Here is a 13,692-nt window from a genome sequence, read left to right on the forward strand (position 1 = left end):
CAGTGGGGACAGAGACAGGAGGCCCAGAGAGGTGACACTGCCAAAAACTACACAGCTGGGGAGGAAAGGAGCTGAGGCTTCTTGATTCTTGGTCCAGTGCTCCTGCTCTATCAGTAAAAGGAGAGGCCAATTTGCAAAGCAGCACGGACATCTGCCTCCTGTGCTCCGGGGTGGGGTGGGAAAGGCACTGCGGGAATACCCGAGACATAAGTGCTTTCAAGGGAAAGGACACCAGAAGCAAGGGGGAGAAGTTTTCCTTGACAAGGGATGATGGGTAGGCTGGATGTGAAGCACAACAAATCCTCTCCAGCTCTTTGAAAAATTGGGTCAGCTCCAGAGGCTGAACGCCCTCTGCCTGGAGTTTTCTACCTGGAACAGCATTTCACGCACCATGGATGTCATTACTGCCCTCCAGGGGACTGAGCGGTCTGACAGTGCTCCCCGAAGATAATGACCAAAATTATGCAAAATCTCAAGGAAATGAGAATCAGGGGAAATGTCCCTCACTCTGTGCCTCCCTCCTTCCCTCTGGGGCTGAAGTGCTGAGACATGAGAACCAAAAACTTCCCAACCCCTTCTCTTGTGTGAATGATGAAATGGGCTGTCCTTGAAGGAAGTGGAAAGAAGGCATTATGTGGCCCCCTTGGGCTCAGTTTTCTCACTACTGCAGTTCTCGGAAACAGCATCATTTGGGGAGGAGCGAACAGTGAACGTCACTTGCCCTTGCTGGCTCTTAGTCTCCTCATCCTCAGATGAAGGCATTAGACCACATGATCTCCCAAGGCCCTTCCTGTTTAGAGATGTCAGGGATTGTGATCCTCTGGGCCCCAGCAGCACAAATTAAAGAAAGCACTGGGAACCACCCTGCGATGCATCCATTTAAATCGCCTTTGTTTCTCATGGTCCCCAGATCCCCGGAGTCGCCAGGGATCTGTAGCGCAGGGCCTCTGGTTGCCATCCCAGCTCTGCCATGTGCCACTGGGGGCTCTTAGGGCTTATTCAGCCTCACTGAACTTCGTTTCCTCACCTCTCTACAGGGGACACCTGTTACTGACCTCAAAGGCCATTGCAGATGAGGGTGAAATAATATGGTACTTTGAGCCGCTTAGGAGGGTGACTAGCACATAGAAGGGGCCCAAGAATCTGCGTTCATCACCCACAGTCACAGCCTACAACTCCTCTCCTTCTCTTACAAACACACTCTCATCGGGCTCCAATCAAGGGCACCAGTGGCCTCCTTGTCAGCCCTGGTCCTGGACGCCCACTTCCCTCCTGGGGACACTCCCCCTCCCTCAGCGCCTGGGTCCCACCGGCTCCTGCTTCCCTGGCTCTACATCCACTTCACCTTTCCTGGTTCTTAGCCCCACTGCCTCCCTATGCCTCCTCCCTGCTGTCTGTTTTTTCATTGCACTTATTGTCCTCTAATATCCTACACAACTCGTTTATTCAGTCTCTCCATCCTTAAATCCACGAGGGCAGGTAGGTTGGGCATTTGTTCATTGCTTTATCCCAAGTGTTCATTGCTTTAGCCAGGAGAGTGCCTGGCACATCGCTGTCGGTGGAAGAGTCAATGAATGGGAGTGATGATGATGACCATATAGAAGTGTGTGCAGACCCAGAGATGCTACTCTAACAATACCCAGGCAAAGCTATGCAGTGGAAAGGACACAAACTTGATGTGGGCAAATCCATTGCTTAATACTTACTAGCATGCAGCTTAACCCACCAGAGAGCTGCAGGCAATACTTAGCCCAAGAACCAAGGGAGAGTCCAACTCTGCTTCTGTCTGGTCGCTCCTCCTCAGGACGTCTTGGAGAACAAGAAGGCAAGGAAGGGGTCAAGACCAGCTAGGACCCTCGGCCAAACTCCCACGGTGTAGGTGAGTACTTTCACCAGCACCCAGCAAACTCCTTTCTCTGAGCTAAGCAGGCTTGGCTGGTGCTGAGCTGAAGCGGGCTGCTCTGCTCCCACCCCCCCCCCCCATAGGCTGACCGCTGTGTCTGGGCACACCTCTCCACCGTCTCTGGCCTGCCCCCACCCCTCTCACCCTCTCGGAGGTATCCCCTGCCCCCACTTCTTCTCTGCTTCCTCCAGCCTCTCTGTTTCCAAAGACAGTGCCCCAAACCCTTTGTGACGGCTTTCTTTTATATTTTGCTTCTTGCATCGTTTCACCTGCGTATATATTTTAATTATTTTAATCACACTGAGCATAAAATTGTGAATCCTCCTCCTTTCCATATAACTTCCTGGCCTCCCCACTTAGTTGCTGCATGTTCTAATTTTTAGTGCCTGCATAAAGCCCAGTGAGCAGACCCATTAAATCACCCGTCACACACTCCCTGAATGCACGAACCAGGCAGGGGCTGGGTCTATCTTAGCTCCCAAGGAAACTGCATCCTAATGTCATGTTCCCATGCCTGCACTTACTCAAACATTCCCTGCTCCTGGATATTTGGCGTTGTTCACATTTCCTTTCTGTAAGTGATGATTCTAAGATTAATGTCTTTTGGGCATTGTTAACCCAATTTTTTGATTATTCATTTCTTTAACAATCTATGGACAGAGCCCCTAGGCCATCAGGCCATCTGTTTTCACTAGACAACATCTCCGCTCTATTCCAGTCTCTCCTCTCAGCACAGGGATATACACATAACCACATTTCCCAGAATCTTCTTCCAGGATGGTTCCAGTTTGGTTTTTGCATATGAGAGGCACTCACTTGAGATGTGGAAGTGATGAAGAAGAAGCAGTTCTTATGTGAGGGACTCTGGAGCAGGTAGCTGAGAGCAGCCCTGGATGCCCTTCACTTTCCAGTGTCTTCTAGCACGCGAGCTCAGGGCTGCTGACAGCGGAATCACTGACGGTGGGGTCCCTGGAACAACTGAGCCTTTGAACTTCTTCATGGAAGCTTCTGGTTGCCATAGCTTCTATGATGTTCCACCCAGAACCTCTCTCAGGGATGTGATTTGTAAAACCTAAAATTTCATGTGCCACTTTGAGATCTTTGAGTCTCACAGAGACCCAAAAACCTAACCAAGGTGCTCCCTTGCTCCCACCAGATATGCCCCCAACTCGGCTAGTTTCTCTATCAACTAGAGCTGTTAAACCCCACCCAGTTCTCAGTCTAATGGATTTCACCTCGTTTCAACCCATGAAATTATTCAAACAAGCCAATCACATGCTCCTATGGGAATAAAGGGTCACCCCACCCTCTTGTCACTACAAAGCCAACCTCCCACAGCCCCTGCTGGTTCATGCTGCCCCCAAGTACAGCCCCCGAGTGGCCCTGTGTGGCATGCAGTGTCCTCTTTCCCAGAGCTCTGAGTAAATGGAACTAATAAACTGCTGCCTATGTAACCTGTCCAGTGTCAAGTGTCATGTGTCCAATCGTCTTGTACTAGTCAGAGCAGGGGACCCACCTTTCACCATCAGCATGAATGGAAGGGGATCGGAATAGGATAATGTGCACATCCCCCAGGTCCTGATGGCTCATGGCTGTATTCATCAATGAAAACTGCCCTCCCAGTGGGATACGGACCCTCCCAAAATTACGTCCTCTCCAAGGAGGTGGTCAGCAACCAGTGACTGATTGACACCCAGATTCAAAGTCCCAGCCCTCCTGCTCCAGTTTGGGACATTGCTGACGTGACATCCCAGCTCCAGAGCTCCCTATAGAATTGGCTGAGACCTTTTTGCAACCATTATTTGTGACAGCTTCTCCTTCTGCCCAATTCTCCCTTCCTCACATCTTTACAAGTGTATCTCCCCCAGAATATTCCCTGGTAAACCTTCTGCATACAACTGTCCTTCTCAGAGTCTGTTTCCAAGGAATCCAATCTAAAATTCTGATCTTTGCTGGTCAATCCCTCACAATGTTTGTGTGAGCCATGAGATTTCAAGGTGGCTTGTTGTGGCAACTAACATAAATTATCTTAATTAAAACGGAACTCGGGACTGGAAATTGAGTTCTTCCATAACAATGAACCTAAAATATATGAACTTCTTTTGTAGTTGGACAGTGGGCAGTGAAGAAAATTGTAATTTAGGATGGAAAAATATCCATTCATGTTATTATAAAATATCACAGCATTGTTGCCTAGAGTTATTTTGGAGGCAGACTAGACGTTTACTAATTGCCAACTCTAGGGAAGGTTTGGAAAACATATGATTAGTGGTCGTCAGTTGCTATAGGCTACATTTGATAAGATATAAGAGAGAAGCTCAAACCAAAAAACAGAAAGAAAGAGAGAGACTAGGAATTTGGGGTCTTGCAGAGATGACAGAACCAACTGCTTCTAGAGCCCAAATAGGAAGAGGTGGGATCAAAAGAGGCTTTAAGGAACAAAAGTCCAGTCAAATGTCCCAGCAAAGATCAAATTGACAGCAAAGACCAGAGTGAGGATTGGATTTCTTTCTACTGTTCCAGATAACATCAAGGGAATTGCCGTAAAGTTGGAGGGTAGGGTGTGGGATAGGAGAAAAAAGAAATAATAACGATTAGGAATTAGGTTGAAAATAAACTTTGGGTGTAGTTTGTGTGGGCTTGAACCAAACAGGTCAAAACTATACTGAGTTTTGATGGTCATAGTACCATATTGTTCTTAACATAACCCCAGTACAACCTTCTAGAGTACTAAGTGGGCCAAGAAAGTAAGGTGGTTCCTGGGATGGTTTATTCCTCAATGCACACTCCACATGCTACCAAGAATGCTCACAGAAAAGGGAGACCCTTCCAGAGGGTGGATCCAGGGCCCATGTAGAACAAAGAATGAAGGAGCATCTCCCAGAAACACTCAATGCACACTCCACATGCTACCAACATGGACCCTCCCCCACTCCCAGGAGAGGGGTTTTCCCAGTGCCTCCCCAGTGGGATTTCAGTACCTCTAAGGACTATGACTCCCATCCTTCCCTTTTCTAAATTGGAGAGCCTATTGTAGTCATATTATTCCAGTTCCATCATTACATGTTGGACTTGGGGTTGGCCACGAGTTGTTATTTCAGTTCAGAGATCCCTGGACTAAGAAGAGTCATATATGGAGCTGATGGGAAGATGGCTGAGCATCACCTGGACAACATGGTTTTGAACTGGATGCAGTGACCAGAAGAGATTTTGGAGGAAGGGTTGAATGGGCAATGTGTGGGGAGAGAAAAGAATGAAGACATATTTAGTGACCAGAAGGACACACTTGGCAGAGACAGAGCCCACCAACATTCCATGTGCTTCCATACACTTCCCAGGTTCATTTGGAGTTAAGGTGAAATCATATGATTAGTTCTAGCTAATGGCCTGCAACTGGAAGTGACATGTGTCTTTTTCTTTTACTGTGTGCACCACCTGTTATAGCTTCAAGATGAAGCAAGGCCCTGACCACACTGAACTTTACACAAGAAAGAAATAATCCTTATTCAATTGACATGGAGATTTCTGGGTTTGTTTGCTTCTGCAGCATAGCATAGCCAGTCCTGACTAATATTCCTATGATGTCTCCTTTTTCTCTAATTATTGAATAGAAAAACAGACATGGGATGACAACATAATACCTTTAAAGTTTCAAAAATCTAACAAAATTCAGCTACTTTTGGTCTAGGGATCACCCTGTAGGTTTGATTGGATTAATTTTTTTCTGCATTTATTTCTGACGTATAAGGGAAGGGGGCAGTGGAGTCACTGACAACTCCTTCCTCACTCTGAGTCCATACCTTCAGTAGGCTGTGTGGCCCAGACCCTCCACAAAGGCTCCTTTCCCCATTGCTTGTACCACCAGGAAAAAGTGATGGGCTACTTAGCTACTTCCTGAAGACTGTCAGCCTTGGGGACAGCCCACACCTTAAAAGCCCAGAGCCAGCCTTCTTGGGGCATTTCTCTCTACCTGTCAACAGCATTGAAGCAGTGCATTTAGTTCAGGAGCATCTTAACCTTTCCAAAACACAGAGCTCTTCTTGACCCGAAATTAGGAACCATGGGATTTAGAACCTTAAAAACCTTCACCCCACCCTTAGAGTACAAAGCATGAGTATGTAAAACACAAGGAAACTTGATCCAGGCTCAGCTCCAGTGACCACCCAGGCCAGGATCTGGTCTCAGTACCTGCTTTATCTGGGGGTTGAGAACCCCCATCTATTTCTGAGAAAGGCAGTTTCCTGCTGCAGTCAGCCATCAACTGACAGGCAGCTGAATGGGTCCCCTACCCTCTTTCCCAAGGACGATATGTCTTTTTAAAATACAAAGCTATCTAATGTGCCCAGCAGTTCTTCATTTGTACACAAATAGAAAACTTCACTTTCAAGTTCAGGATATTCAAAGATCCCCTTAAGTCTAAACCAGTCATCCTTGGGATAAGAACTCCTTACGTAGAGGAGAGAGACTTCACATTATAGGCTCTTTGGTAAATGTATAACAGGTACTCCAAAGACTTCCAAAATAATTCTATATTTTAACCATCTTCAGTATCAAGTACGTGATTTCCAATTCAGTGAATGGGAATCATGGCATCTCAGAGGTAGAGCAAGTAACCATGAGAGTGTCCCGAGGAGTCTCAGAGACCCCAAAGCTATGCATAATTAAGAGGCTGAGTAGACTGGGGACTCCTTCCTCCAACCCCTTCAAACAGAACTGCTTGTTTTAATCTGTTTTATGTAATGGAGGGTCACATAAGATGCATTGGAAGGAAGGGTGAAAACACAGTTCAGCTCCTAAAACAAATCCCTGATCTTATCAAAAAGGTCTTCAGTTTGCAGAAACCAAAGCACAGACTGGCCTCTCAAAGTCCAAGCTTTTACTGCTCTTTCCATCTCCAGTGACATTACAGCCAGGCTTGCGTTTCCCTGGGGGACCAGGGTGTTTGATGCCCACGTGATTTCAACACACGATGTTTTCTGACTGGTACACCCTGCCTGTCACGCCTCTCCACCCCTCCCCCATATTCCAAACACACCCAATGCCCACCTGCCCATTTTTCCAAATTGGGCTCTCTCTGTTCTCCTCACACGGAACAAGATCACCTCCTCCTTGGTGAGCCCAGCTGCCTTCTGCACACCTGACTCTCATGACTGGTAGAGGTTTCCCGGCCATCCTCCCTTCTCTGTGGCCAGCCCCCAGAACCCAAGGTCTGGGTTTCATGATCTCTGCTCCTCACAGTCTCTTTTTGAGTTATGCACTAGTCTTGGCCCACATGACTTTGACTTTGAGAGGAGCTGTCTTGGTGACTTGAAGGTTTTGATGTGCTAAGAGATCACAGAGGGTAGAGGGCTGTGGCTTCCTTCCCAGGCCCCACCTGCCTGCTCTTGGGCAAGGGTTGTGACTTTGAAAGTGAGGGAACCCAAGGAGAAAGCTGGGAAATAAGCCTAAGGATTCAAAAGGGAGGATTCCCGAGGTGACCTCTCTCTTTGGAATTCCACTTGGATTAGGCCAGGTTCTGGAAGACTGACTCTGACATCTGAATGCATTGGGCTAACAAGAATTAGGCACCAATTCTCCCCTGTTGTTCCTCCTTGGTATTTAGTGAACTCCTGGGAAGTTTTCATGGTCTCAGCCCAGAGCATGCAGGGACAGGAGCTTGCTACACTGATAAAGGGTGGGCATCCTCGTGGGAGTCTTGATCATCAGACAGAGGCCACCAGGATAGAGCAATGGGTGCCAGACGGGCTGCCCCATGTTCCAATAAAGAAATCTGTTCCCCAAGAGTCTCTTTCCAAAACCAGAGTGAAAGCAGGGTCTGGTGTACACAGAGCAATGGCCACCTTGTGTAAGGAGGTTCGGTACTTCTCTCTCATATCTGCACACCCAGAGGAAGTGTCTGCACAGAAACCTCACATTTTAATAGCTACTGCTTACTGAGCACCTACTCTGTTCTGTAGCATACGTCATCCCGTAACAGGTAGCATAAACACATCTCAAATCATCACAATCGCTCTTTGTGGTCGAGGGCTCCTCTCCTGTCTGCAGAGGAGGGACCTGAAGCTCAGAGAGATTAAGTGACTGGTCCAGTGTCCACAGAAAATAGTGTTTGGATTTGAACCCAGGTTTGTCAAATTCCAAAATTCATGCTGGAATTCATGCTAACTTTCAGCTTAGCCCTTCGCCTGGTGTTTCATACCTCCTCTGTTAGAAGTCAACCCTTTAAACAATCCCTATTTCCCTACTCATTCAGCGACATGTTCCCAGGACCTACCATATAGCAGGCACTGTGCTAGCAGTTGAGAATCTTGAATGACAAAATCATGTGCAGCTAACAGCAAAGCCAGCCTCCTGAAATGTGCACCATCCAAATAACCAAGGATGACCTCAGCTGAATGTGACATAAAGGCCCAGATGGCCAATGACCCCTTCCCATTTTGGCTTCCTACTCTTTCTGTCATTCAGCCTTCCCTGACCAGCTCTCTGGCACCAGCATTGTCCAAGTGCCCTGCAAAATTCTCCCTCATACTCCACAAGGACCTGGCTCACCCTCAGCAAAGCTGGCCTAGTTGCTGCCAGTTCTCCCAGAATTCAGCTGGCCACATACAATGTCCCTCCTCAGAATCTCTGTCGACAAGTTATTCATTCATTCATACAGAAAACAAAAAGTTTTTTCCACAAACTGAGTACCCTAGGCTAGTCCCTGGGGTTACAATGACCAATAATAAGACAGTTGTGCTGCCTTTAAGAGGCTCAGGCTAGAAGAAGGGGGAAGTAGACACACAAGGGCCCCAAAGCATGACTGGTGAGAAGGCAGGAGTCTGGCAATGGTAAAGGGCAGGGGTAAGGGACAGCCATAAAGAAAGGTAGAGTTGATGTTTTCTTCTGGGGACAGGTTATTCCAGGGAAGCTTCAAGGGGGTAACAGCTCAAATTAAACATGAAGAATGAGCAGCCATCCTTGGGCTACTAGGAAAGAGGTGTGATGGAGATGGGTATAGGAAACACATTCAGGAGAAGGAACCAGTGTGAGCAAAGTCACAGTAGCGTGACCCAACAAGGTACAGTCCACAAATCCCAGGTAGTATGGATGGCCAGGTCATAGTGTAAAGATGGCCATGACATAGTGTATGGGTGTGTATGAGTGTGTGCTGGACAGTGTGCACAAGGAGATGAGGTAGGAAGGGGCCAGATTTGGTAGTGCTTGTAAGACATACGAGAAAGAAGCTGGGCTTCACGTTGTGGGCAAAGGGTCTTGGGCTCCCCTGTGCTCTGAGTCACCCAAAGGTCTATGCACGCAGACTGCTGGGCTCACACATGCCTCTGATTCACAGGGCAGGGCAGGGCACTGGGGTCTGATGTGGGCCTGGGAGCTCCAGCTGAGTAGTCTTGATTGCTACGGGAGAGGAGGGGCCTGCGGAAAACCTGTGGCCCAGCCCCTCTCCTTAACCATCACGAAAGTCCACGGCCCTGTGGAGTGTCAGTGTTCTCAGCATGAACCACACCATCACCTCCTAAAATCAAGATTCAGGGCCTCTGTCTGTGAAAATAAGGGCTGGGCTCACCTGACACCCTGGTCCCAGGTGAGGACCTGAGAGGACCAGGACATGCCCGGGGTCTGAGTGGCCAGGCCCAGGTAGAAGCCATGTCCTTCTCCTGCTCGCACTGCCATGGCCACAGCAGGTGCCCACCAAATCGTGATCACAGGAAAGTGGTCTCCTCCTGGCCTGTCCCGCCTCTCCACCCCCTCATCTGACCTGCAGGGCCCGGGACCTGGACAGAACAGCTATGGGAGCTCCTGAGGCTCTCCTGCTGGGCACTTTAATCTAATAACGAGCCCTTGGGAGCCCAGGGAAGGTGTCGTGGTGATGGCGACTCAGGTGCTGCGATGAGAGCTCTAGGGATAGTGCTCCCCTCTAAGCCCCAGTCAAAGCACAAAAGAGTAACTCGGTTCATTTCTGGAAAACACTTCGTAAAAGAGCATCGAGTTTGTTGCCTTTCAGTAGCTCCTATAAAGCCCCCCGGAGGTCTGAGGGTCAGACTTCAGGTCTCCGGCACACGGAGAGAGGCAGTTTTCAGAGCCTCCCACTGAGACCTTTCAGCAACGGGAGACGCTGACATTTCCTTAGGGGGGTCTGTGGAGTGGGATTTGAATCCTCCTCCACCAGACTCTTTAGATACGTCTTCTCACCAACCTCAGCAGAAAGGGGCCTCTCCCCTTGTGCCCCAGATAAAAGCTGGGGAGCATCCAGTCCTGCCAGTTAGAGTAGGCTTCATTCAGAGAAAGAAACCCTGCTGCTCTGAGACTTGGCCTGAAGCAGAGGCCAGGTTCTTACATGCCAGCGCCACCTGCTGGCCACATATAAATTTCATTGGTACTGCAGAGGTGCAGGCCCTTTCAATGGAAACGTTTCCCATTTCAGATATTCAAACTTTCTACCTGAGAAATCAAATCTCGCGCTATTCAAAATCCATAGAGAAGAAGATGGCCTATTCTGGTGTTGGTACTGGCAGTTGACAGTATGGGGGAAATTTATATTCTTACTTTGCACAATATGCTGATATGATATGGTGTCTTACTCTTGGCCACACTTATTATTGATGCTTTACATCTTTACCAATTTCATAGGTAAAAGTTAAATATTGTTTTAATTTGTTGTCAATTTGTGTTGTTGATTGTGCTGCTGCTGTGTTTTAATTTGTTGTTAACCTGTGGTAGCTGTTTGTGTATGTGTGTGTGCAACTTGTTGCTCTTTTCTCAGTTAACTAACTTTAAACCTACTCCTTTAAATGAAAGTTCAGACAACAACCAATCTAAAAGATAACATGTGAGCAAACTGTGAGCTGACCTTGGTTTTCTTCATAATTATAATGATAACACTTTAAATATACTTCAGAACTCAAAATTTTTACACCATAACGTCTTCTTACCCTCCATCCTAGCCAGTTATATTTCATTTTGATTATATTCTCTTCCCTTTTCTTAAAAGCCTGAAGGCAACAACTTTGATGAATCCTGGCTGTCAACTGATGAAATAGTTGTCAAGTTCTTTAGAGAGAAATTTATCTTCTAGCCAAAAGACACTTAGCTCTACTTCTAGATGTTCAGAAATTTCGATATACTTACCGTATCTTTTGTATCCAAAAAAGTGAACATGTGTAAACCTCTAAAAAAAAAAACATACATTTTATGGATCACCTTCCCAGAAAAAGTCGTTACATTGTCAAGGCAATTACATGCCTTGACAATGTAATGAATGTAAATTTCATATTGTGGGGTAGTGAAAGTGCTGGGAGAAATACTATTCTCAAAATAGAGTTGGTGAGACTGAAACTTAGAAGTCCCCTCTGTCCAAGTAACAGATAGACAATTTGAAGCTGCGGACCTTTCCCATCCATTTAACTCAATTCCATAAGTCAACTATTGACTGAAGGGTGTTTGTGTGACTGAGCTTGGGAGAGTCACATCCATACTCCTCAACAGAGCATTTAAGGAAACTTTGTCATCTGGCTCCTTTTGCCATACTAGACTCTTTTCCAGCCACATCCACCAGTCATGGGGGACCCTGGGATGGTCCCTGGAGGTGCAGCTGCTTCCTACGCCCTTCTGCCTGCTCCTGCCATCCCATCTGGGGTCACTCTCATCCTTGCCACTCTCTCTATAGTACCCTGAAGCAGAGATCAAGCTGCAGCCACATCCTCTTTCCTCATGAAGCGTCCACTTGCCCTCTGCCCTCAGCAGAAATACTATTGTCAAAATAGAGTTGGTGAGACTGAAACTTAGAAGTCCCCTCTGTCCAAGTAAGAGATAGACAATTTGAAGCTGCAGACCTTTCCCATCCATTTAACTCAATTCCATAAGTCAACTATTGACTGAAAGGTGTTTGTGTGACTGAGCTTGGGAGAGTCACATCCATACTCCTCAACAGAGCATTTAAGGAATGCAGAAGCCCATCTTCCTCTAGGCTCCCGCAGAACTTTGTAGGACCCTTCAGTAGCTGTTCTCTCCCACCACCTACCAGGCCACAAACTCAAACTCTAAGTGGGTGAGCTGTGTCCTCCAAATTGTAGGTTTAGCATACACCAGGAACGGAGGTCTGTGAAGGAGCGAAGGAACAGATGTGGAGGGCACTTTGCACTTACAAAAGGCTTCCATAGGCTTGGGACTATTTAGTCAGCACAATTGCCCTGCAGGTGGCACATTTTTTTTTCTGTCCCATTTTTTCTGTTGAAAATAAAATTCAGGGCGGAGAGGTGGAGGAAGAAAGACAGCAGGGAGATTTTGCAATTTAGTGGGGGAAGCAAGAGATGTTACTGTGAACATCTGACAGTAATAAAAGACTAATTACATTTAGGTCAATGCCTAAGAACCAACCTTAGGAGCCAAGAAAAAATTTTTTAGGAAAAAACACATAATGTTCACTTTGATTTTCCTGAGCAAGAAAAATCCTTGCAATAACTTGAACACACCACATGGGGACAGAAGAAGCTCATCATAATTAGGATTTGCTATTCCTCAAAGAGGTTATGCTTATTCCTAATTCTACATCCTGGAGAGGGGAGACACAAAAGAAAATAAGGTAGTAAACAGTCATTAAGTGCCTACTACATACCAGAAAGTTTACCCGGAATGAATCCGTTTATTTATTTTTGGGGGGGAGGGGTGGTGGGGGTGATGCATAGTCCAGGAATTGAACCCAGGTCTCCTGCATGGAAGGAGATGGAAGGAGTCAGTTTATCTTTGAGTGCAACTAATCCTTCAAAGTATTCTTATCTGCCATCTCTTCTAGAGGTGATATGACTTGTCCAAGGTCACACACAAGGGCAGTAATGCATCTGGGATTTAAAGCCATCTCGGATTCCAAAGTCTGTGTTCGTTCCTTTCATTCCTTGTCTTTCTTTTTTCCTTTATGTTCACATTTTAAAATTACATAAATAATACAAGAATACATTTTCATTCTTAAAGATATTTACAGACAAAACATATTTTTGCCCCGTCTCCCATCCAGTCCTGCCCCTTCCCAAGATAAAAATGTTTTTATCAATTTGCTGGGCCACTTTCCAGACTTCTTCCCCATGCATTTGCAAGCATATGGATATTTATTTGAACCCAAATGAGTTAATTTGAATTATTATTTCATAACTTGTCTTTTTCACATTATAATGAAATATTATGTTTGAAACTACATGATGTATAAGATTTGCTACAAAATAATCCACTAGAGTGGGAGGAAATTGGGTGGGAATAGAGGAAGCAATAAGGATTCTTGGATTGATCATTTTTATAGCTGGGATGACGGGGGTTCATCGTACTGCAATTCCATCCTTTTAGATACTCACAGACTTCCAGTTTACACTTAGGATATTGGAAGATGGAAAAATCATTTATACCTTTACAAGAACAACAACAAAAGTTCTAGACAATCTGCAAATTCATAACTTTTCTTGAGCCCGTCAGACAGCTGGGGTCACAGGGTACCAACTAACCTGAAGTCTATGGAAAGATAGAAGCTTCCAAGGAGAGGCAGGAGGCAAGCATTTGTTTACCTATGGCAGGTATCATTGGACATCAGTAAGAAAAATTCAGCTAAAAATTTTAACAAATTGCTAAAGGCTAGTATAATCATAGACTATAGAACTACTAGGGATTGCAAGCATAGGAGGCATTTACACCCACTAGCAAAGTGTTTTCCAAGGAACCCTCTGGGTGGCAAAGAAAGATCTGAGGTGGAGCAAGAGTCCAGAGAAAGCTTTCCTTGTGCTCCAGAGCTGGGAGAGGGGACAGTAGTCATT

Source organism: Tamandua tetradactyla, chromosome 12 (assembly GCF_023851605.1).
Source record: "Tamandua tetradactyla isolate mTamTet1 chromosome 12, mTamTet1.pri, whole genome shotgun sequence".
Taxonomy (NCBI): domain Eukaryota; kingdom Metazoa; phylum Chordata; class Mammalia; order Pilosa; family Myrmecophagidae; genus Tamandua; species Tamandua tetradactyla.